Here is a 24145-nt window from a genome sequence, read left to right as displayed (position 1 = left end):
GTGTGGGGATCACTGGTCGGTGCAGACTTTGTGGGCCAAAGGGCCTGTTTCCACGCTGTATCTCTAAACTATAAACTAAACTAAACTGAAAATACTCATGGATTCTCTCAATTAATCATGTGGAGCTCAAAGCAAAACCCAAAGTTCACTGGGATTCCTGTGCTATGTAATGCAGCTTGACCTTGCTGAAAATATTTCAAATAATATTGACACAGGGTAATGAACCCGTAAACACAACCCATCCACTTCAGGTCTTTCCGAACCAAAGGAAAACATTTTCTGATAAGATTTACATCAGATTATGAATGTCATGTGTAGAAACAGACATTATCGTGATAAAATAATCCATAATTTTTCTTCCTATTTTAACCCTTTTGTTTCTCCAAGCTAATAAAAGTTCAGTTTTCAAGTGAGGTCCCGGAGAATTGGAAAATAGTTAATATTATTCTTTTGTTTAAGAAGGGAAATAGGGTTAATCCAGGAAATTAAGGCCAGAGGAACTCACATCAGTGATAGCAAAGCTATTGGAGAGAATTCATAGGAATAGGATTTACTCGTATTTGGAAGAGAATGGCTAATTATGGACAGTCGACACAGCTTTGTCGGGGGAAGCTCATGTCTTACAAATTTGAGTGAGTGTTTGAGGTAGTGACAAACTCGATTGATGAGTGCAGGGCAGTGGAAGTTGTTTACTTGAATTTCGGTAAGGCATTGGACAAGGTCCCTCATGACAGGCTGATCCAGAAGTCTAAGATACATGGGATCCGCGATGACTAAGTAGTTTAGCTTCCGAACTGGCTTACCCATAGAAGACAGAGGGTATGAAGAGAGTGTGTTATTCTAGCTGGCTGGTCTATGATCAGTGGGTATTCCACAAGGTTCAGTGCTGGGGACCTCTATTACTTATAATGATATGGATGAAAATGTAGATGGGTTGGTTCATAAGTTTGCAGTTGGTTAGTAAGAATGCACTGCTAGAGGTGGTGGTGGAGATAGATACAATTGTGGTGTTTTAGATAGCCACATGAAGGGTCGAATGGCCTACTCCTGCACCTATTTTCTATGTATCTATGAATATGCAGGGATGGAGGGAGGGATGGATGTGGAGAGGATGTTTCCACTAGTGGGAGAGTCTCGGACTAGAGGTCATAGCCTCAGAATTACAGGGCGTTCTTTTAGGAAGGAGATGAGGAGAATTTTTTTTAGACAGAGGGTGGTGAATCTGTGGAATTCTTTGCCACAGAAGGCTGTGGAGGCCGTCAGTAGATATTTTTAAGGTAGAGATAGATACTGTAGATTCTAGATTAGTACGGGTGTCAGAGGTTATGGGGAGAAGGCAGGAGAATGGGGCTAGGAGGGAGAGATAGATCAGCCATGATTGAATAGCAGAGTAGACCAGATGGCTTAATGGGCAATTATGGGCCAAGGGGCATGTTCCTGTGCTGGATTGTTCTATGTTATCATAGGTACTGTCCAATTCACCTTTACCACATTGCTAACATTAGACTTTGTCTATGGAACTGTTGTGATATAATGCTGAGAACTATAATCCACACTCTGTAGCTTTCCCCTTTTTATCTACCTATGTTTGACTTGATTATATTTATATATAGTATGATCTGAAGTGTTTGGATAGTATGCAAAACAAAGCTCTTCCCTGCACCTTGGTACACGTGCCAATAATATACCTAAATCTAAACCACAAGGTTTTGTATTATGTAGGTGGCACTCATGCCAATACAATTGTTTGGACTGCCGGAAATAACTGTAAAAAGTGTACAAAGACATTCAGATTTATATGATGTAATCTGGCTGCATGGCTTCAAGGTTCTCTTTAAGGTCTCAGGGTTGTGTTTTGCATACTATGCTGTGTAGCTTAGTAAGGAATCACAAACACTCCATCAATTATTTCAAGAGGGCGTGTATACAAAAACAGGGATGCAATGCTGAGGCTCTATAAGGCTGGATTTGGAATAAGGTAAGGCTGCATTTGGAATATGGTGAACAATTTCAGGCACCATGTCTGAGGAAAGATGTGCTGGCTCTGGAGAGGGTCCAGAGGAGGTTTACAAGAATTATCCTGGGAATGAGTAGGTTAACCTATGATGATGTGTTTGTAGGCACAGGCAGCGTCTCTGGAGAAAAGACATGGGTGACGTTTCCCCAGCTTTTTGTGTCTATTTTCGGTTTAAACCAGCATCTGCAGTTCTTTCCTACACATGCTGAATTTGTTTTCTTGGAAATCCTATAAATAAATAAGGCAACTGTTGACAGAGTTGGAAACCATTAATCAATTTAGGAATGCACAAAGATCCCAAGACCACAACACAAAGCTTTTTCTTTTAACAATTTTCTTTTAACCCAACAATTCTTTTAAAAATAGACCTGACTATCGATCACTATTTTTATACATGATGTCAGTCCAAATTTTCTTTTTCTTTTTCAAGGATTAGATCACTATCACAAGGGATAAAGCATGGTTGTTAGAATATGGTTGGTTCAACACTTTAATCATTAATGTTACTACAGTTCAGACTATGCAATGCATAAAAATAACAATTCCCAATATCCAAAGAGTACAGAAGGGATTAAGGAGATTGTAAACTAGAATTTTGGAGAAAGATGAAGAAAATATATATATTTCTGATGTGAAATCATGCAAACTGCTCATAAACAATATTTGCAGTACACAAATTTATCAGAGTCCAATTCTATAATTGAAACCACAGACAAAACTACCAAAAAAATTAAAATGTTGACTGGCCTCAGTTGACATTATGTGTAAACCTCAATTTCCCTTTATTACAACTTATGTTAAAAGCCAACATATTATAATCTAATACAAAATTGTAATGAGGGGATACAATTTAGAAAAATATAAATAATATATCACTGCAGTAATATAATGTGGCGGTCCTGGGGATCAGGCCACTCCTTGGGTCAGCCCCCTCGTCACATGACGGACAGGCTTAAGGGGTTAAAGGTCAGCCCGTTGGGAGGTGTGGTTTATCCCTAGGTGGACTTCGCTGTGAGTAGGAGCTCACAGCCAAATAAAGACTTTTTGCTAAACCTGCCTGGCGTCCAGCCTTTTCTCTGGCCTCCGCCAGGCCACTACAACACCAATGAAATATATTATCAGGTAAAACAAAGCTTTTCACTGCACCTTGGTACACATACAATAATAAACCTAAACATAACCCTAAACCTATTACTCCAAGAAGTGAAAACACTCTCGGGGAAGACATTTCATTCACCATTGATGAACTGTAGCTCCAAACTCTACCATCTGCAGCATCCACTTGTGCAAGGCAATTTCCACTTAGGAATACCACAATCTTCAATTTCTCCTTCAAATTAAACAAAGCCTTGATCAAAACCATGCATCATAGTTATTTGAATGTCATGGGGACATCCTTGAAGACACTACCTGATACCACTATGAAAGTGCTTCTTCTTAGATGTTTTATGGTTATTCAATAAGGTAGCTTATCTCTATTTCCCAAAGGGAAATGAAGGGTGTGCATTAACAATGGGATTTGAAGCGAGGTAGGATAAAGGTAACAGAGTTTTGGATAATTTTGTGTTGATGGAGTTTGGAACAGACGTTGCATGATTTCATCTTGGAAGGTTGGCCAAGAGAGTCATGCAGTCATAATCAGGAGTTTAGTAGCAAATGAGCTGCAATAGAAATACAATGTAATATGAAACTTAGTTGTCATAAAACTGGTATTTGAAAATATGACAACTGATGTGTTTTACAGCTAGTCTCTGGGATTTATGCCTTTGATATCATGAGACAATGAAAGCTTGCTGATGTCCCCACTTGCAATTTTGAATTATCTGAAGGCACTCACCACGAGATGCATTCAGGAAAACCTCAGCTGCAAACAGTCTAACAGGATGATATTAAAGGTAGCACTGTCAGAGAACATCAAAAATTTGGTCCATGATCTGTAACAGAAGTGAAGACCAATTTCAAACAAGGCTGTGTCATAGCTTCATCAATTTTCTCAATCTTTAAAAAAAATTATAATGCTGCATCTCAATTCCAACAAATGTCTTGTAGGAGTATAGCTAATTTTCTAAACTAATTGGAAACTGTTAATCTATGGTAACCTCCCTCTAGAACCAAGGTTACACAAACTTCAGCAGTTGAACTGTGATATACAGATAACTGCTAGTTTGCTTTGGCACAGAGGTTATGCTTCAAGCGATGTTTGGCTCATTCGCTGAAGGATATGACTGGATGATCTTATGCCCAACATCTGTAAGACAAAAGATATACACAAAGTGCTGGAGTAACTCAGCGGGTCAAGCAGCACCTCTGGAGAAAAAGGATGGGTCATGTTTTGGGTTGGGACCCTTCTGCATGGTCAGAAGAAAGGTGCCAAACTGAAATATCATCTATCCTTTTTCTCCAGAGATGCTGCCTGACCTGTTGAATTACTCCAGCACTGTGTCTAGCTTTGGTATAAACCAGCATCTGCAGTCCTTTATTTCTACATCTGTAAGACAAAGGTTCTCTACCGACCTGTCCCCAGTGCAACATATTGCCCTCTGACAATAAAGGTTCACAACGAGACCCTGGAAAACATGGACCACTTGCCATGTCAGAAGCCATCTATCAGCAATTGCAAGCATCAATGATAACATGCACAAATGGCATTAAAGTACAAGTATAGACAATAGACTATAGATAATAGATGCAGGAGTAGGCTATTCGGCCCTTCGAGCCAGCACCGCCATTCACCGTGATCAAGACTAATCGTCCACAATCAGTACCCCGTTCCTGCCTTCTCCCCATATCCCTTGACTCCGCTATTATTAAGAGCTCTATCTCACTCTCTCCAGAGAAATGGCCTCCACTGCCTTCTGAGGCAGAGAAGATAGCCTTTGATTGATTGAGAAAAAAAAGGTGTTTAAAAATTAAGAAACTCAGACCTAGCACTTCAACTCACTGCAAGGGCAGTGGTACAATCCTGGACCTCAACATTTAACGAGGAATATGCCCTCAAATGGGTTTTTTTGCCTTGCAGTTTCTGCATAAACAATCATGGAAGTGTTAATGTCATTATTAGTTTAACAGTAACTCTTGCCTATGGACTTGACACGTAAATACCATCTCTACATTAAAACTGCACTGGTTTCTGTCACCTGCCACCTTGCCACATGCATTTCCCCCAGCCCCAACACACCTCATCTTCCCAATAGCAATTTTGAACCTGTCCTCCCAATGATCTATTCACTCTCTATCTCAGTCATACCTCGACTCCATAGATGAAACACAGTTTCTTAGTTAAACATTGTAAGATCCAAAATAGGACACAAGTTGCTCGAGTAATTCAACGGGTCAGGTAGCATCTCTGGAGAGCATAGATAGGTGACATTTCAGATCAGGATCTTCCTTCAGATTGATCAAGGGTCCTGTCCCGAAATGCCATCCATCCATGTTCTCCAGAGATGCTACCTAACCCACTGAATTACTCCAGCACTTTGTCTTTATCGTGTAAGCCACCATCTGCTGTTCCTTGTGCCTCCTCTGGAAGATGCAAGCTATTCAGTGTCACCACAAACTCTGCTTCCTTGCCTCTTATTCCACACTGTTCCCCGTCTATTTTCTCAGACTGAATCGATTTTTGTCCTAATCTTGGTTGGAATCCAGAACGCAATGCCTGAATGGGAGATGAGGCAGAGAGGCTCACAACATTTAAAAATATTCCCATTTGAATTATCAACGCATTGAAAGCCATGGGCCATGCATTGGAAAATGTGACTAATGTAGATGGTACTTGATGGAGAGTTTGAGAGGGAAAACTAGATGAGCCATGATTGAATGACCGAGTAGACTCTGACTGACCTAATTCTACTATTATGTCTTATGGCTTTATGTTCTTATGGACGGCATGGACATGGACATGGTGGGCCGAATAACCCATTTCTGCACTGCATGACTCTACGGCTCCGTGTTTCTCCACTTGCCTGAGCTAACTTGGGTCAGTGATTCTCATAATGGTAGTGAGAATTTTTTTTTCCCTCGTGGCTTTGAGGGCATCCTTTAAAAGTTTTTTTTTGTCCTCCTGGTGATCCTTTGCCATGTTGGAACTTGAAGCATGCTTGTTTAGGGATTCTGGGGTCAGGCACGTAGACCCTACTTGGCTTGTCCATTGGCGTTGATTGGAATGTGATGAATGTTAGCATCAGAGAAGTCATAGGCATTGATTCGCCCATCCTGCCAGCGGGTTTTTAAAAGCTGTGTTGGTGGCACTTCTCCAAAACTCTAAGGTCGCTACGATAAACTGTTCAGTGTCGCTGAAACATACAGAAAGGCAAAGTTCACAGTTGTTCTAAAACAGATGTTTGAGTAGTCCAGATGACCCTTCGTTGGAACCCTTTCACCAGAGTATTTTCCTGTAAGTTTGTCAGCTAACGGCGATTCTCCTATATATCTTCAGGAAAGAATTGTGACGCTCTTTTGTGTATGCAACATCTTACAGATGGCTACAGATGTGCATAACACTTGTGAATAATTCGCAGGCATTTCATTTCAGCATTTTCATCCGCCACACACTGGGGACGTTTCTTCTTCCACCACCAAGAGAGCAGGTCGGATGGACAGTGGGAACAACCTATGGTGCTTTTGGGATTGCCGGGGGCGGTGCATCCGGTGTTGGTGGAGGTTTTCTTGGTTTCTCGCTGGTTGGAAGCAGGAGTTGTGTGACTGATTGACGGGCTGGGCTGCAGACGCAGGAATGTCCAGCGCTCATGAGCTTGGAGCAGTGATAAAGCGCCAGGGAGACGTGGTTAGTGCTGCTGGATGATCCAGAACCTAACGCATAAGGTAACCAGTGCAATATACAAACTATATAGGGATTAAGTGCGGGATCTCCGCTGTTGACGTGGGAAAATAAACTTTCCCCTAATGATGGCTCTGCTGTAAAAGTTTCTGGAAAGAGGTTTTTTTTCCTCCACTCTCCGTGTGGCGATGTGGTTTACTTGGCGTGGGATACATGCCGTGAGAGGATTGTTTGTCAAACGCTACCAAACGTGGCGTTTGTTCTCTCAGCTTAAAAAAACATTGTAGCCAAACAATTTAAAATAGTATCATTTAACTTTTTTGTACTGAAATTCGGCGTTACAAATAGTTGACTATTGGCTCCATGACAACGTTAACCACTTGACTTCCAAAACCCAAACCACGTTGACCTATTCAAGAAATCAGGCGCTTTATCGGACTTTAACTCGTTGAGATGTGGGTTTTTTTAAAGGTCTGTTTATCTTCAAAGCAGTATTTTTCATTTCAAATATTTATTTGAAAGGCTAGTTTTTTAAATATATAGTTCTACCGGTTCTTTTTTGGATCATGTTTCCAGCATCTGTTGTTTCCCCCAAGGTGTTTATTTTCTGTATAGAGTTCTAGAATTGTTGTATATTTTTGTTTACTTGAAGAGTAATCAGAGTGTATTATTTTCAGTTATTAGTGGACTGAATTCTTTGATGTTTACTTTGTAGGCCATTTACTTGAGTTATCATCTACATAATTGTTTCGGCTAAATTGCCAGAATCGAGGAACTGCAGATGCTGGTTTACAAAAAAAAAAGACAAAGTGCTGGAGTAACTTGACAGTCAGGCAGCATAGCATCTCTGGAGGACGATTTTTCGAAAATTGAACTTTTTACAATAAAAAAAAAAGGCATACAAAACGTGCAAAAACTCCAGATATTCTTAGCGTCTGTACATTGATTAGTATCATCAGTTCCTGTTTTCAGTTTTAGTTCAGTTCAGTCATACTCGGTAGTGTTCACACCTATCTTTAAACAAATAATGCTTGTGCCATTGTTTGAGGGGTGTCCCTGCCATTCCCTTGTTTGAGGGGTGTTCGTGTCAGACTCTACCCCTCAATGTTCAGCAGCGGAAGGACCCTAGATTAGGGTCTTCCCACAGAACCTTGGCGTTGGCTAAATCAAGCTTCAGTGATTCCCTCAAAATTGACTCCTGCAGTCTGGAATTGGCCAGTGGGCAAAATTTGCTGAATGACACTGTGCTGTGCATGGAAGGGTGACCTTTTGTGTTGGGAGCCTTCTTCAGACAGATTATAGTGAGGGTGTGAAGGAGAGAAATCTGGAAGAGAGATGAGGTGGGATAAATTGATGGGTGAGGCAGTGGGATGGTGGGACTGTCATATGAGGAAAGATCGGAAAGACTGGGCTTGTATTCACTGGAGATAGAAGGATGAGAGGGGATCTTTTTGAGATGTATAAAATTATAAAAGGACTGGACAAACTAGATGCAGGAAAAATGTTTCCAATGTTGGGGGAGTCCCGAACCAGGGTCCACAGTCTAAGAATAAAGGGGAGGCCATTTAAAACTGAGGTGAAAAGAAACTTTTTCACCCAGAGAGTTGTAAATTTGTGGAATTCTCTGCCACAGAAGGCAGTGGAGGTCAATTCACTGGATTGATTTAAAAGTGAGTTAGATAGAGCTCTTGGGGCTAGTGGAATCAGGGGATATGGGGAGAAGGCAGGCATAGGTTACTGATTGTGGATGATCAGCCATGATCAAAATGAATGGCGGTGCTGGCTCGAAGGGCCAAATGGCCTCCTCCTGCACCTATTTTCTATGTTTCTATGTGAGGGGGGAAATTTGATGAGTAGATGGATGGACATGGGCCGGAGCTGAATGGGAGACAAAAAGGTGTCAGATAAGGGTTTGAAGCAAATGGAAATAAAATTGGGAAAAGGGGAAAGAGAGAAATGGATGCAAAAATGTGGATTGGTGCTATTTTGGGTCGAGTCCCTTCTTCACACTGACTGTGTTTGGGGGGGGGGGGAAGACCCCATCTGGATTGGGTCGCTTGGATGTCTCTACCCCAAATGTCACCAATACCAATGATATGGACATTGTATTCTACAATTTTATGTAACTAACCTCAATCGACTCACCCCTTCTCTCTTCCCTGGATTGCATTTGGATTTGCACTCATTTCTCCCATCCCTTCTTCCATCAATATCCCTTCCTCTAGCTTCGCAATTTGCATTCTTCTATCCTTATCTCACACTTTCTCTTCATCACTGGCCTTTGTGCAACCACCTACCTATAACAAAATATGCGTTTATCCACCAATCACTTGCCAGGCTTTGTCCTACCTCTGCCTCTCTTCCAACTGCCCTCCTCCCCCTCTCTTCCAGCTTTCAGCCCAATCCTGACACAATCAGTCTGAAGTGGGAATCCAACCTGAAACGCTGCCAATCCATGTTCCCCAGAGATGTTGTCTGAACCTCTGAGTTACTCCAGCACTTTGTGGGTTTTTTTTGTGGAAACCAACGTCTGCAGTTCCTTGTGTCTCCAATTTCCAAATGATCTTGTTTTAATTCACTGACTGAGTTTTTAGTGATCATTTCACATTTTTAGAAAATAGCACTTGGACATTTCTGTTTCTTCACCAAATATCTTATTTCTCCACCTCAACACATGCAAACCTCAGCTTTGTATCATTTTAGGCAAAATTGCTTGAGTCAATAAGTGAAAATCATCTGCTTTAGATTTTCTTTTAACAGTACCTTTGGTTCAAGTCCTTGAATTGCAAAAATAAAGTTTGTACAGAGATTGATGTCTTTGGAACCACTCCAAAGCTTTAAATCTCCCGAGCGATAGCAACAAGAACCTTGTTTAAAATGGTGCAAAAACCCACGGCATTTTGTCAGAGGACAACATCAGGACAAATTACCCAAAGCTTGGTCAAACAAAGTTTTTTTTAAAAAACTATTTCTTCTGGGGAGAAAGAAACAAAGGCTTGTACAGATAGTATTACTTTATCAAATTCTAATTTGGCATTAATTTGAAAAAGTCCCTCATTTATGAGAGTGACCAGGAATTTCATGCAAGTAACCTTTACTGTGATTTCAATGCGTGAATCATATCTCATTAAACTTTGCAAACTTTAGACATGTAGGATAAAACAAATAAAGAGCCTCGAAAGCATGTTTTTTACAATTTATGAACCTAGAAAAGCATAATTTAAATCGCTTGGCTATAATGAAAAAAAAAAAAATGTTTTGAATACATCGGGGAAGGATGGGATTTTGAATTTGCATGCCTATTTTTTTACATACTAACATCATCAATGCTACTGAAACATGTTTCAAAAATTTTATTTTTAATTGGGTGACAAATTTTGTTTTACTAAAGTAATTTGAAGATTAAATCAGTTGGATTGTTGAATAAGATTTGCTCTTAAACATTCTTGCATAAAATGATTTGTTGGCTGATTCATAGGGAAGCAGTGGAATGTGTTGCTGCAATTAATGAAAACAGATTTTAAACATTAAATAACAGCAAAATCTCTGGGTGTGGGTTTGAATATTAGGCGCTAAAAATGCTGGCTGGTATGTGGAGTTGTAAATTTACCAGATTTACTGTTATTTTAATGTGTAATAGTTTAGTTATACTGGATCTTTTCCATTTGGTCAAGACAAGATTTGTTATAACTTGAAAGATGTTGGCCAGACCGGCTCTCCGTTATTTGGCAGAAATGAGGAATGAAAATAACATTGTTCTGCACATCTTGAATATCCAGTTTTATTTCAAATTGTATGATCAATTGGACTATTGGCACTCAGTCTTCATAAAGGTTCAAGCATTTATCTAAATACTAAAAATCTCGTCTGTTTGTTTGTTCTTGAACTACAGCCAAAACGGTACACGATAGCATGACAATTTTAGGCCCACTGTCATCCCTTTGGTGCTAATGGAAGAAGTTTCATTGAAATTGGTGTTATATTTTTAAAGTTATTCACATTTTAAAGTTTAAATCTATCTCCTCGGGAGGGAGGGAGGGAGGGAGGGAGGGAGGGAGGGAGGGAGGGAGGGAGGGAGGGAGGGGAGAGGATAAGGGGGGTTGAGGGGGATGGAGAAGGGGGAGGAAGAGGGGAGGGGGAGAGGAGAGGGTGCTGCACCAATGCAGGAGAGGTTTGGGCCCAACGGGTCCACTTGGACTAGTAGAATATATAAAGCACTTCACAGGAACAGGGTGATGTATCTGTGGAATTCTTTGCCACAGAAGGCTGTGGAGGCTGTCAGTGGATATTTTTAAGGCAGCGATGGATAGATTCTTGATTAGTACAGGTATCAGAGGTTATGGGGAGAATGGGGTTAGGAGGGAGAGATAGATCAGCCATGACTGAATGGTGGAGTAGACTTGATGGGCTGAATGGCCTAATTTTACTCCTATCACTTATGACCTTATAACCTCTGGCCCACAATGTTTAGCTGAACCGCCTGTTACTAAATTTCTGTGCATGTCTAAAAGCCTCTTCAATGTCACCATTGTATTTGCTTCCACCACACCTGTCAGTGTGTTTCAGGTACCCACCACCCTCTGTTGTACAAAAAGACTTGCCCCTCTCACATTAAATCTTACCTTAGTCTTTGACTATTCCACCTTGGGAGAAATAGATTTTTGGCTTTTTACCCTATCTACGCTTCTCATAATATTGTATACTTGTATCGGGTCTCCTCTCCAACTCTGGCATTCTAGAGAAAACAATTCAAGTTTGTCAATGCTCTCCTTGTGACCTCTAATCCAGGAAGCATTCTGATAAACCTCTTCTGCACCTCTTGCAGAGCCTCCACATTCATCCTGCAATGGGGCAGTCAGGACTGCACACAATATTCCAAATGCAGCCTAACCAAAATCTTATAAAGCTGCATCACGATTCCCTGACTCTTATACTCTACGCTTGTCCAACTAAGGCAAGCATGCCATACACCTTCTTTACTACAAAGCTGAAATTTAACAGAATTTTGGATCCTAATAGAAGGGCATAAGGATCATGTAGCAATGTTGGAGAGTTAATCATTATGTGGAATGGCAGAACCGTGTTGAATGTGCATGCAACATGCATCTGCTATACCACTTAAGTTATATTTTTAGGTCCATTCTAACTGTTTATTTCCATGATGACTTTTGATGAGGCAGTATCCATCTGCAGTGTTTGCAGATAGACACAAAAAGCTGGTGTAACTCAGCGGGACAGGTCGCATCTCAGAAGAGAAGGAATGGGTGACGTTTCGGGTCGAGACCCTTCTTCAGACTGAAGCTTACGGAACGCTTACAAATGAAGACAAGGCAGAAGTTCTGGTTGAATACCAACATCTTTTTCATTCAAGGTTTTAAATCAATCAAGGCTGCATTGCAAACAATACATGTGTAAGAAGGAACTGCAGATGCTGGTTTAAACCAAAGATAGACACAAAAAGCTGGAGTAACTCAGCAGGACAGGCAGCATCAAGAAGGGCCTTGACTTGAAACATCCCCCCTTTTTTTATCTCCAGAGATGCTGCCGGTCTCGCTGAGTTACTCCAGCTTTTTGTGTCTATCTTCGGTTTAAACCAGCATTTGCAGTTCCTTCTTACACGTGTATTGTTTGCAGTGCAGTCTTAATTGATTTAAAACCTTAAATGAAAAAGATGTTGGTATTCAACCAGAACTTCTGCCTTGTCTTAATTAGTAATTTATAATGTCAGTCAATCATGTAGAGTTGACTGTCTCTTCTCGCTCTCCACCCCCCATTAATTCTACAGAAATTAACAGCTGTGAACTAGTCTTTGAACACTTTGTCCTTGTATCTGATTCATTGAAACTGTATCATGTGTTGGATAGACTTTGAAAGGTTTCCAGGTGACATGCTGGCTTGCATAGGATGTATTAAACTTAATATTTGAACTGATTAGTGTGCGTTCAGTTAAGAACAGTTTTCCTGTGGCTTTCCAGGCATACAGATATCAACTATATAGTTGTCAACGCAGCTTTGTGCATGGATACTGTATGTACGGAGTTGCAATTAATTGGCAAATCCAGCAATAAAACTCGGCATTAGCTTTTCATCTCATTGCCCAATAAGCGGCATTACCCTACCATCAAAAGCTTAATATCTTCTTATACCTAAGTTCTTTGGTTAGTTAACATCAAATCTTGTACCATTCTTTTTCTGCCTCCATTGTAACTGCACCAGGCTATTGCTTTACTATTCTCACTTGATCCTTCATTCCAATTGTCTTAAGTACTCTTCATGGTATCCTTTGGAACATTCTTTACGGTGGCGCAGTGGTAGAGTTGCTGCCTTACAGCGAATGCAGCGCCTGAGACTCAGGTTCGATCCTGACTACAGGCGCCGTCTAGTGTGTGTAGGATAGTGTTAATGTGCGGGGATCGTTGGGCGGCGCGGACTCAGTGGGCCAAAGAGCCGGTTTCCGCGCTGTATTTCTAAATCTAAAAAAAATCTAAAAATCAAATCTGAGCCATTATTTATATTCTCGAGGTTATAAATATAAATTTCCACCTATCCATGAGGACATTTAGTTGTTTTGGATAGGTTTTGCAGCTGTTTTTGCCCTAATGCTTGAATGCTTGATGAAGAGAGCAGTTCTTTGGTGCAATTTAGTGTAAGTAAATGTTTTTAAAGTGTACATTTGGGGTGTTAGCAAGAGAGACAGTCCTTGAGGAGTAACAGCTCATGTACCCTCCAGGCCAATTGTAGCTAATGGCATAGAGTCAAGATTTCAACACCGGCCAACAATGTCCCAGCTACACTAGTCCCACTTGCCTGCGCAAGTTTGGAGGGATATGCCTCCAAACCTGCCCTATCCATGTACCTGTCAGAAAACATGGTGGACAATTGAAGGCCTTCACACACCATGGTTGATACAGTATAATGCTTGCCTTTTTGGGTCGAGACCCTTCAGACCTGAAATGTCACGCATTCCTTCTCTCCAGAGATGCTGCCTGTCCTGCTGGGTTACTCCCACTTTTTGTCTACGGTTTAAACCAGCATCTGCAGTTCCTTCTTACACAGTATAATATTTTTTCAATTGTGCCAAGATTTCTTTATGGAGCATTATCTTCTCATGAAGTTACTAGGCACAGCAACTGTGCTTTGTGATCATTTTGATAACAATAAAACTGAATCTTATTAGCTAAATTTATCCTCCTTTCACATTTTTAAGTTGTTTTTAGTAGTTTTAAAATCGCATCATTTTGAGGAAATCTATGAACTAATCTTGACCGCCCTTTCCTTTTTCCTCCTGCTTCCACACCCATAGGAAAAAGGCAGAGCACTTTTTTTTGTTTTCAGTCATTTGCTGTTCTGCCCAGTACTTCCTGTCAAGTTCATAAATTTTAATTGCACAAATTTTGAAAATATTAGGGATTGATAAATTGAATTTTGCTGATCTTGAAGATATTGTAGGAGATTTTTTTTTTAAGCAAGTTGGCATGTCTCATTTGCCCTGGATACAACTGACTTCCCAAGCTCACTGCTAGAGGTAGATACCCACCTGCTCATGTTAACCTGCTCCACATATGGAGGCCTTGGCTAACCTTTCCTTCCATTCTAGTCATCCCACAAGGTGGAACTGGATACAAATGGAAACTTGGACACTTGTATCCCATCTTGAGGTTATGTCCCAGGTATGTCCAGATTGCTTTTTGGCAGCTAGTTGTGATGAAAGGCATTTGAGCTGTTAACAAATGTCCTTGATAACCAGAGACTTCTGACTAATGTTCAGACTTGAATAATTCCATAATGTATAGAATTAAATCAATTTAAAGTACTGGATGTGGATTTTGAAGTGTACAATTTCAATCCAAGCTCAAAAAACCTGTTCAGTCTTTTTTTCACTTTCCTGGAAAGGTACCTGTTGTACCTTGTTGCATTCATGTGAAATTACAACATATGACCAGATGTCCTTGTATTAGAGGTACAAAGTTAATTTTTAAATGACCAATGTCGTCCAGTTGCTGCAGGCAATATAGACAACAAAAGTGCTGGAGTAACTTGGCAGGTCATGCAGCACTTCTGGAGAACATGGATGGGTGATCTTTTGGGTCGGGACCTTTTTTCAGTCAAAAAGTTGGATTGATATCAAATTTAACATTAAGTTTGTTTCATTGCAGAAAGTGTAATTACTTTTATCTGTATTAAGAGTTATTCATTTCAATCTCTAAGTCTCAAAAGATATCCATTAACATAGAAACAAAGAAAAGAGGTGCAGGAGTAGGCCATTTGTCTCTTCGAGCAAGCACTGCCATTCAATACGATGGCTGATCGTCCAAAATCAGATTATGTTAACCCTAAGAGCTATATCTAACATTCTCTTGAATACATTAATTCAGGTAACAGATCCATTGAGTGTAAAGGGATGCTAAATTATAGTGATAATCCAGAACAATTACTAAAGGGAAGGATATAGTTTGAGATTTCTGTTGATAGTTACTGGAAATTTTAATAAAATAGCCCAGGTTATTGAAAGAGGCAGGGGAGGAGCCCTGAAGAAGCCCTTTGCATCCTCTCCAGTCACAAGCGAGCTCCCAAAGGACTGGAGAATAGCCAATGTTGTACATTTGTTTAAGAAGGGAAGTTGAGGTAATCCAGGAAATTATATGGTAAACCTCACAACAGTGATTGGGAAGCTATTGGAGTGGATTCTTTGGGATAGGGAGAATGGACTAAGTAGGGACAGTCATCGTGGTTTTGCCCGCAGCAGGTCACATCTTACAAACTTGATCATGTTTTTTTGAGCAGGTAACAAAGTTGATTATTGAAGCTGGGACAATGGATGTTATCCATATGGATTGGAGTAAGTCATTTGATAAAGTCATTTATGGTAGATTTATCCCGAAGATTAAGGTGCATGGGATCCACAGTGTCATTAGGATTTAGAACTAGCTTATTCATAGGAGACAGAGGGCAGCGGTGGAAAGGATTTATTCAGACTGGAGGTGTTTGACCAGTGGAGTTCCGCAGGGATCTGTGCTTCGACATCTGTGATGCTCTATGTATGACTTGTCTGTTAATGTGGGTTGTTAGTAAGGTTTGCACGCAACACCAAAATTGGTGGAGTTGCAGATCCTGAGGGCAAGTGTCAAAGTATACAGCAAGATATAGATCAGCTATAGAAATGGTTGTATGAATGACTGAGTTGAATCGTGTGCATGCAGTGGAGATTAGTTTAATTTGGCATCATGTTCATTATGGACATGTATAGGAAGGAACTGCAGATGCTGGTTTAAACTGAAGATGAACACAAAAAGCTGGAGTAACTCAGCAGGACAGGCAGCATCTCTGGAGACAAGGAATGGGTGACGTTTTGGGTCAAGACCCTTCCTCCGACTAGTCGGGGAAAAGCGAAATGAGACCATGATGATGCAGAGTGATAAAGAACACTGAATGAAAGATATGCAAAAAAAGTAGCGATGATAAAGGAAACAGGCCATTGTTAGTTGTTTGTTGGGTGAAAACGAGAAGCTGGTGTGGCTTGGGTGGGGGAGGGATGGAGAGAGAGGGAATGCCGGGGTTACTTGAAGTAATCAATATTCGTATCACTGGGTTGTAAGCTGTCCAAGTGAAATATGAGATGCTGTTCCTCCAAATTGCGTTTAGCCTCACTGACAATGGAGGAGACCTTGGACAGAAAGGTCAGTGTGGGAATGGGAAGGAGAATTAAAGTGTTTCGGCACTGGGAGATCAGGTAGGTCCAGGCGGACTGAGCGAAGGTGTTCAGCGAAACGATCGGCCAGTCTACGTTACGTTTGGTCTCGCCGATGTATAAGAGTCCACATCTTGAAGAAAGGATACAGTAGATGAGGTTAAAGGGTCTCTTCCTATGCAGTACTGTTCTATGTTCCATAATCTGGAAAAAGATGTAGGTGGTCTGATTAGTATGTTTGCAAATGATATGAAAATTTGAGTTATTTTTGGACAGACAATGGACAGGCAACGATCTGAGCACTACAAAGCTCGGAAAAGCGGACGAGGTTTGTTAGATTGATATCATGACCAGGACAGAAATGATGGGCTGAAGGGTCTTTTCCGGTTCTGTGCTCTATCTTCAGTCATCCCTGACTGTAGGAGCATTGCTAGAGAATTAGAAGGCTGCTTATGTGTTGCCGTTTACAGGGAGGAGGGCATAAACTAAGCTTAAAATTAATCCTGAGATAATGTAAACTTGGATTGTTGAAGCTGAGGAGAGATCTGATGTACAGGATAAGGTTTTTTTTACACAAAGGTGATGGGGTGGTGGTGGAGGCAGATACAATAGTGGGATTTAAGAGGCTTTTAGTTTGGTACATGGATATGGATCATGTGCAGGCAGAAGAGATGAGTTTAACTTGGCATTATGTTCAGTATGCACATTGTGGGCCTAAGGTGCTGGGCTGTTCTATATGTTACATTTAAAGTACCTGCCTTAAAATTTCTGATTTGATTTGAAGAGTTTTAAAGTGTGCCAGTCGTGAGAGATTTATGCCTCTTTGCCTTGTAATGGATTTTAAATTAATAATAAAGCGTTGCCCTGTGCAATGATAGTGACCATCATTCTAATGATTATGCACCAGTGGATAGATAGAACATTTGATACCATCTATTGCTCTCGTAGATGCAATCTTCCTTTAAAATGGCTTTCCTGTGTTAAACCATTATTTGGTTGATTGCACTGCATTGTGAAGTTGTCCTAAATGTGTGCTGTGATGTCATTTCAGAAAGATTAATGGTTACTTGATCTCTTTCATCATCCATGAATGCAAGTTAATTTTGTAAATAACAGAGCAGCAAAACTCCTTACCGGAAAAGTGTACCGTATGTGTTATAAAATTATGGGGGCAGATGTTGCAGAGTCGTGTGCTCTTTGTAAAGGCAATTAACCCGGGGAGCTGTGAAACGAAATGCTCAAATGAAAGCACTATGCTCTTAATGAACAGAAGTGTTTGATATCGCAATATTTCATAAGTCACACCACGTTATACTCTCTTATCTTATGATAGTCTTATTATTAATATGGGTTTGGTGGTTGGATGTCAGTTATCACACTCTCTTACCCAGAACAGGGAATCAAAAATAAGGGGACGTAAATTAAAGTGAGAGGGGAAAGATTAAATAAGAACCTGAGGGGCACCCTTTTGACTCGGAGGGTGATGGGTATATGGTATGAGCTGCCAGAGGAGGTAGATGAGGCAGGTATATAACATTTAAAAGGCATTTGGCTAGGTACATAGAGAAGAAAGATATAGAGGGATATGCCCAACTTGCTCACTCTGACCAACATGCCCCATCTACATTAATCCCACCTGGCTGCATTTGCCCCATATCTTTTTAAACTTATCCTATCCATTTATTTTTAAAAATGCATTAATTAGTTGTGTGTGAAGGAATGATGATTGCAATGGGTCACTTCTCTATATTGGATTCTTGCACATCTGATATTACATCCCTTTCCACACTCGCACACTTTGTTTATCAACTGCTATCATGAAACGTGGCAATGGGCCAATAATTCATCCCCTACCACAGTGGTTATAATGATACATTATATGTTTTATTACTGGATACCATGAAGACAATCGAAGCAATTTGTACTTCCATTGCTTTGTTAAAAGTTGTCCATTTTTGTGCATGCACTTCCACATGATCTTAATGTCCTGATTCCCACTCTTACTCCCTAGGGACACTGGACATCTCTCTAGTGCTGGCACTTTTGAGTTCATCTCTAACTTTGGTTTCCTGGCTCATCTCCAAACTTTGGACTCTGTGGTGACTGTCTTTCTGCACTCTGCCTCTGTAAAATGCTTTCATTACTAAGTCCATACTAACTGTGACATCTATTGAAGGATCTTCAGAGTTTTGAACTGCTTCAACTTGCACTGTAGCTATCAAGTGTTTTTACTAATCTACTCTTGATTCATGTTATTCAGCAATTTCACAAACAACAAGTATCCAGTCATAGCTCTTCCCCAGAGCTTCCATTTTCATTTTCTTTCCCTTTCCTTTTTCTTTGCTTAATTATTGTGTATGTTGCTAGAAATACTGGGATTTATTGTCACTTTCTAATTGCTTGGAATGAGGAGGCAGTTAAGAATTAAACACTTGGTGGGACTTGGAGTCATACATATGGAAACAGGCCCTTCAGCACAACTTGCCCATGCTGACCAAGAAGCCCCATCTGCACTTGAATGAATGAATAAGTTTATTGGCCAAATACGTACACATACAAGGAATGTGCCTTGGTGCTCCACTCGCAAGTAACAACACGAACATACAGTAAACAATTAAGAATAAAACATAAAACAATTACAACATTAAGAATACAAAATTACGGTTTAACCATGTGAGTGAAATAAACCAGAGCAAAAAGAGACTACAGACTTTTGATTATTGAGTAGAGCTACCTTCCTGTATTTAACCTAAATCCTTCCAAACCTTGTGTAGGAAAGAACTACAGATGCTGGTTGATGCCGAAGATCGACACAGCGCAGGACCGACTCAACGGGTCAGGCAGTATCTCTAGAGAAAAGGAATAGCTGACGTTTCGTATTGTATTGTAATTAATTTATTAGCTAAGTATGTAAAAACATACAAGGCATTTGATTTGCCAAACAGTCATACCAAAAAAGCAACAAGATACACAACTACATAAAAATTAACATAAACATCCATCACAGCACACGATGATGGAAGGTAACAACGTATTATCTCCTTCCCTCCTTTTTTCCCGCGGTCGGGGCAGTCGACCCATCTGCAGTCGGGGCGATCGAAGCTCCCGCGATCAAGGCAATCGAAGCTCCTGCAGTTCAAGCTCCCGAAGTCGATCTCCAGCAAAGGGACTGCCAGCTCCACGATGTTAGGCCGCAGTGCGGACGGAGATACGATACGGGAAAAATCGCATCTCTGTCGAGGAAAGAGATTAAAAAAGGTTTCCCCCACCCCCCACATAATACAAAACTAAAGACACACTAAAACGTCCATTTAACAACCGACTAAAAACAACAAAAGAAGCAAAAGGATAAGGCGCCACCCTTCTTCAGACCGAGAGTTGGGGGAGAGGGAAACTAGAAGCATAAATAGGTACAAAGAACAAATGAATGACAGGTATGAAAAGAACAAATCAGTCAGCAACAATGATCAAGGAAAGGTGGTGCCCTCTATGGTTCATTGTTGGCTGTGAAAAAGATGATAATGAGCAGATACAAACAATGAAACTAAGTAGGACAACAGGGAAACAAGTAGGATGTCTAGGGTGGGGAGGGATGGAGAGAGAGGGAATGCAAGGGTTACTTGAAATTGGAGAAATCTATATTCATACTGATGGGTTGTAAGCTGCCCAGACGAAATATGAGGTGCTGTTCCTACAATTTGCACTTTGCCTCACTCTGACAATGGAAGAGGCCCAGGACAGAAAGGTCGGAATGGGAAGGGGAGTTAAAGTGTTTAGCAACAGGGAGATCGCATAGGCCCAGGAGGACTGAGTGAAGGTGTTCAGGGAAATGATTGCCCAGTCTGCGCATGGTATCGCTGATATATCCACTGGAACAGTGGATTCAGTAGATGAGGTTGGAGGAGGTGCAAATGAACCTCTGCCTCACCTGAAAGGACTGTTGTGGTCCCTGGAAGGAGTTGAGGGAGGAGGTACGGATACAGGTGTTGCATCTCCTGTGGTTGCAGGGGAGGGAGGCTGAGGAGGGGTTGGTTTGGGTGGGAAGGGATGAGTGATCCCAGGAGTTGTGGAGGGAACTGTCTCAGTGGAAAGCAGTGGAGATGGGAAGACGTGACCTGTGGTGGAATCCCATTGAAGGTGGCAAAAATGTTGGAGGATTATGTGCTGTATGTGACAACTGATGGGGTGCAAGGTGAGGACTAGGGGGATTCTGTTGCTGTTGTGTCTGGGGGGAGGGGTAGCAAGAGCGGAGTTGCGGGATTCTGAGGAGACACAAGTGAGGGTCGCATCTGTGATAGAAGTGGGGAGCTCCCGTTCCCTAGAGAATGAGGACATTTTGGATGTCCCGGTATGGAACACATCATCTTGGACATGGATGTGGCGGAGATGGAGAAATTGGGAGTAGGGGATAGAGTCTTTGCAGGAGGCAGGGTGGGAAGACGTGTAGTGTAGATAGCTGTGGGAATCAGTAGGCATGTAATAGATGTCAGTCTATAGTCGATCTCCTGTGATGAAGATGGTGAGATCAAGAAAGGGGAGGGATGTGTTGGAGATGGCCTCCTAATTTGAGGAAGGACATTCTTGCTATTGAGAGAGTGCAGCGTAGGTTCACCAGGTTAATTCCCAGGATGGTGGGACTGACATTAGAAAAGAATGGGTCGACTGGGCTTGTATTCACTGGAATTTAGAATGATGAGAGGGGATCTTATCGAAACATATAAAATTCTTAAGGGATTGGACAGGCTAGATGCAGTAAAAATGTTCCCCATGTTGGGGGTGTCCAGAACCAGAGGTCACAGTTTAAGAATAAGGGGTAGGCCTTTTAGGATTGAGATGAGGAAAAACATTTTCACCCAGAGAGTTGTGAATCTGTGGAATTGTCTGCCACAGAAAGCAGTAGAGGCCAATTCAATGGAGGTTTTCAAGAGAGAGAGTTAGATTTAGCTCTTGGGGCTAACAGAATCAAGGGATATGGGGGAAAAGCAGGAACGGGGTACTGAGTTTGGCCATGATCATATTGAATGTTGGCGCTGGTTCGAATGGGCAACTCCTGCACCTATTTTCTATGTTTCTATGGTCCTAGTGTATTTGCGTGCCAGGTGGAAATTGCACCTTTAATATACATGCACTTGTCCAAATGTCCTTTAAATGTTGATTTGTCCAAATGTCCTTTAGTGCCTGTCTCAACTATCTCCTTTGGCAGCTCTCTCCATACACCCACCACCCTTCGTGTGAAAAAGCTGCCCCTCTGGTTCCAAGTAAATCTTTCCCCTCTCACCGTAAACCTATGTTCTCTGGTTCTCGATTTCACCTACTCCGAGTAATAGACTGTGCATTTAGCCCTATCTTTTCCCCTCATGTTCTTGTACACCTCTATAAGATCATCCTTCATCTTCCGCTCCAGGGAATAAAGTCCTTGCCTGCTCAAAATCTCCCTACAGCTCAGTCCCTCTGAGGGAACATCCTTCTAAATCTTCTCTATATCTCTTCCAACTTGGCATCTTTCCTATAACATGGTGCCCAGAACTGAACATAATACTCTAAATGTGGCCTCACCAATGTCTTGTATAACTGCAACATAACCCCCCAACTTCAGTATTTAATATGTGTAGGAAGGAACTGCAGATGCTGGTTTAAACCGAAGATAGACACAAAATGCTGGAGTAACTCAGCACGACAGGCAGCATCTCTGGGGAGAAGGAATGGGTGACGTTTTGGGTCGAGACCCTGCTTCAGACTGATCTAATCTGACTGATAAAGGACAAAGTGCCGAAAGCCATTTTGACCACCCCATCTACCTGCTTCTCAAGGAATGATGTACCTGCACGTCTGGATTCCTCTGCTCTACGACACTCCCCAGAGCCCTACCATTCACTGTGTATTTCCTGCCCATATTGGACTTTCCAAAATGCAACACCTCGCATTAGATTCCATCAACCATTCCTCAGCCCACCTGCCCAGCCGATCAAGTTCCTGCTGCAATTTTTGACATCCATCATCACTGTCTACAATACCAAACACTTTTGTGTCACCTGCACACTTGGTAATCATGCCTTGTATGTTTTCATCCAAATCATTGATATACTTGTCAAACAGCAAGGGGCCCAGCACCGAACCCTGAGGCACACCACTAGGCACAGGCCTCCAGTCTGAGTAGCAATCTTCCACCATCACTCTGCTTTCTCCCATGAAGACAATCTTCTATCCAATCAGCTATCTCTTCATGGATTCCTTCCAGTGCAGCCAAACATGTGGAACCTCGTTGAATGCCTTGCAGAAATCCATGTATGCAACATCTCCAGCTCTGCCTTTATCACCCTTTTTGGTCACATCATTAAAAAACTTAATGAGATTCATGTGACACAACCTTCCATGTACATAACCAGCCCTTGTCCATCTAAATGCATGTATATCTTATCCCTTCGAATCAGAATAAGTTGCTCTGAAAGGTTAGATTGCAAGGGATTCATGGAGAGATAGCTGAATGGATAGAAAATCGTCTTCATGGAAGGAAGCAGAGGGTGACGGTGGAAGGTTGTTTTCTGGACACGAGGCCCATGACTAGTGTTTGGTTCTGGGCTCTAGTGATTGACACATGAACAGGTTCCAGGGAGCCAACGGGAAGGTTTTGCTGCATTTGGATTGGGAAGTGCTGCAAATTCCATGTTGCTTGATCGAGGAGACTATGAGAAGCTCCACAAGATCAGGATAACGATGGGATCAGTGGGGTTTATTGAGACTGCCTTTTCGCTCCAAAGATCCTGACTTGATCTTGATCTTCAGTGCTGTCTGTGTTTTATTTGCATGCTTTATTTGTGGGGTTTCCCCTTGGTGCTGCAATTTCCCCTCTCAATCCGGCACAGTGGCGCAGCGGTAGAGTTGCTGCCTTACAGCAAATGCAGCACCGGAGACCCGGGTTCCATCCCGACTATACGGAGTTTGTACGTTCTCCCCGTGACCTGCGTTGGTTTTCTCCGAGATCTTCGGTTTCCTCCCACACTCCAAAGACGTACAGGTTTGTAGGTTAATTGGCTTGGTAAATGTAAAAATTGTCCCGAGTATGTGCAGGATGGTGTCAGAACATGGATTCAATATCAGAACAGCGGTAGAGTTGCTGCCCCACAGCGCTAGAGACCTGGTTTTGATCCCGACTACGGGTGCTGTCTGTACGAAGTTTGTACGTTCTCCCCGTGACCTGCGTGGGTTTTCTCCGGGTGCTCCAGTTTCCTCCCACGCTAAAGATGTACAGGTTTGTAGGCTAATTGGCTTGGTATTAATGTAAAAATTGTCCCTAGTGTGTGTAGGATAGTGTTAGTGTGCGGAGATCGCTGGTCGGTGCGGACTTGGTGTTTCTGCACTGTATTTTTGTACCTCTTTGTGGAGCGGGTCAGTACACCATGGTGGTGCGGTTTAATGCTGTCGTCTCGGCTTTGGGGTACCGGGTTCGATCCTAACATCGGCTCTGCACGAAGTCTGCACGTTTCACACTATTAAGAGGGGTCGCGACCCAAAACATCATATTCCTTTAGGGCGGTCACGATGGCACAGCAGTAGATTTGCTGCCTTGCAGCGAATGCAGCGCCGGAGATCCGGGTTCGATCCTGACTACGGGTGCTGTCTGTATGGAATTTGTACATTCTCCCTGAGATCTGCAAAGACGCAC

General features: G+C 41.8%; 1 protein-coding gene across 3 annotated transcripts in view; it reads left to right on the top strand.

Moving 5' to 3' along the window:
* The first annotated feature begins 6715 nt into the window (after window positions 1–6715).
* Window positions 6716–24145, top strand: part of LOC144609070 (interleukin-11 receptor subunit alpha-like) — a 74563-nt gene continuing 57133 nt past the window's right edge. For all 3 annotated transcript variants that reach the window (XM_078427526.1, XM_078427601.1, XM_078427462.1), the window contains exon 1: window positions 6716–6838. The gene's annotated coding sequence lies outside the window, so the exon portion shown is untranslated. The remainder of the gene's footprint in view (window positions 6839–24145) is intronic.

The sequence above is a fragment of the Rhinoraja longicauda genome, chromosome 1, assembly GCF_053455715.1.
Source record: "Rhinoraja longicauda isolate Sanriku21f chromosome 1, sRhiLon1.1, whole genome shotgun sequence".
Classification (NCBI taxonomy): Eukaryota; Metazoa; Chordata; class Chondrichthyes; order Rajiformes; family Arhynchobatidae; genus Rhinoraja; species Rhinoraja longicauda.
The sequence above is the reverse complement of the archived record's forward strand: the minus strand, read 5'-3'. Positions and strand labels throughout refer to the sequence as shown.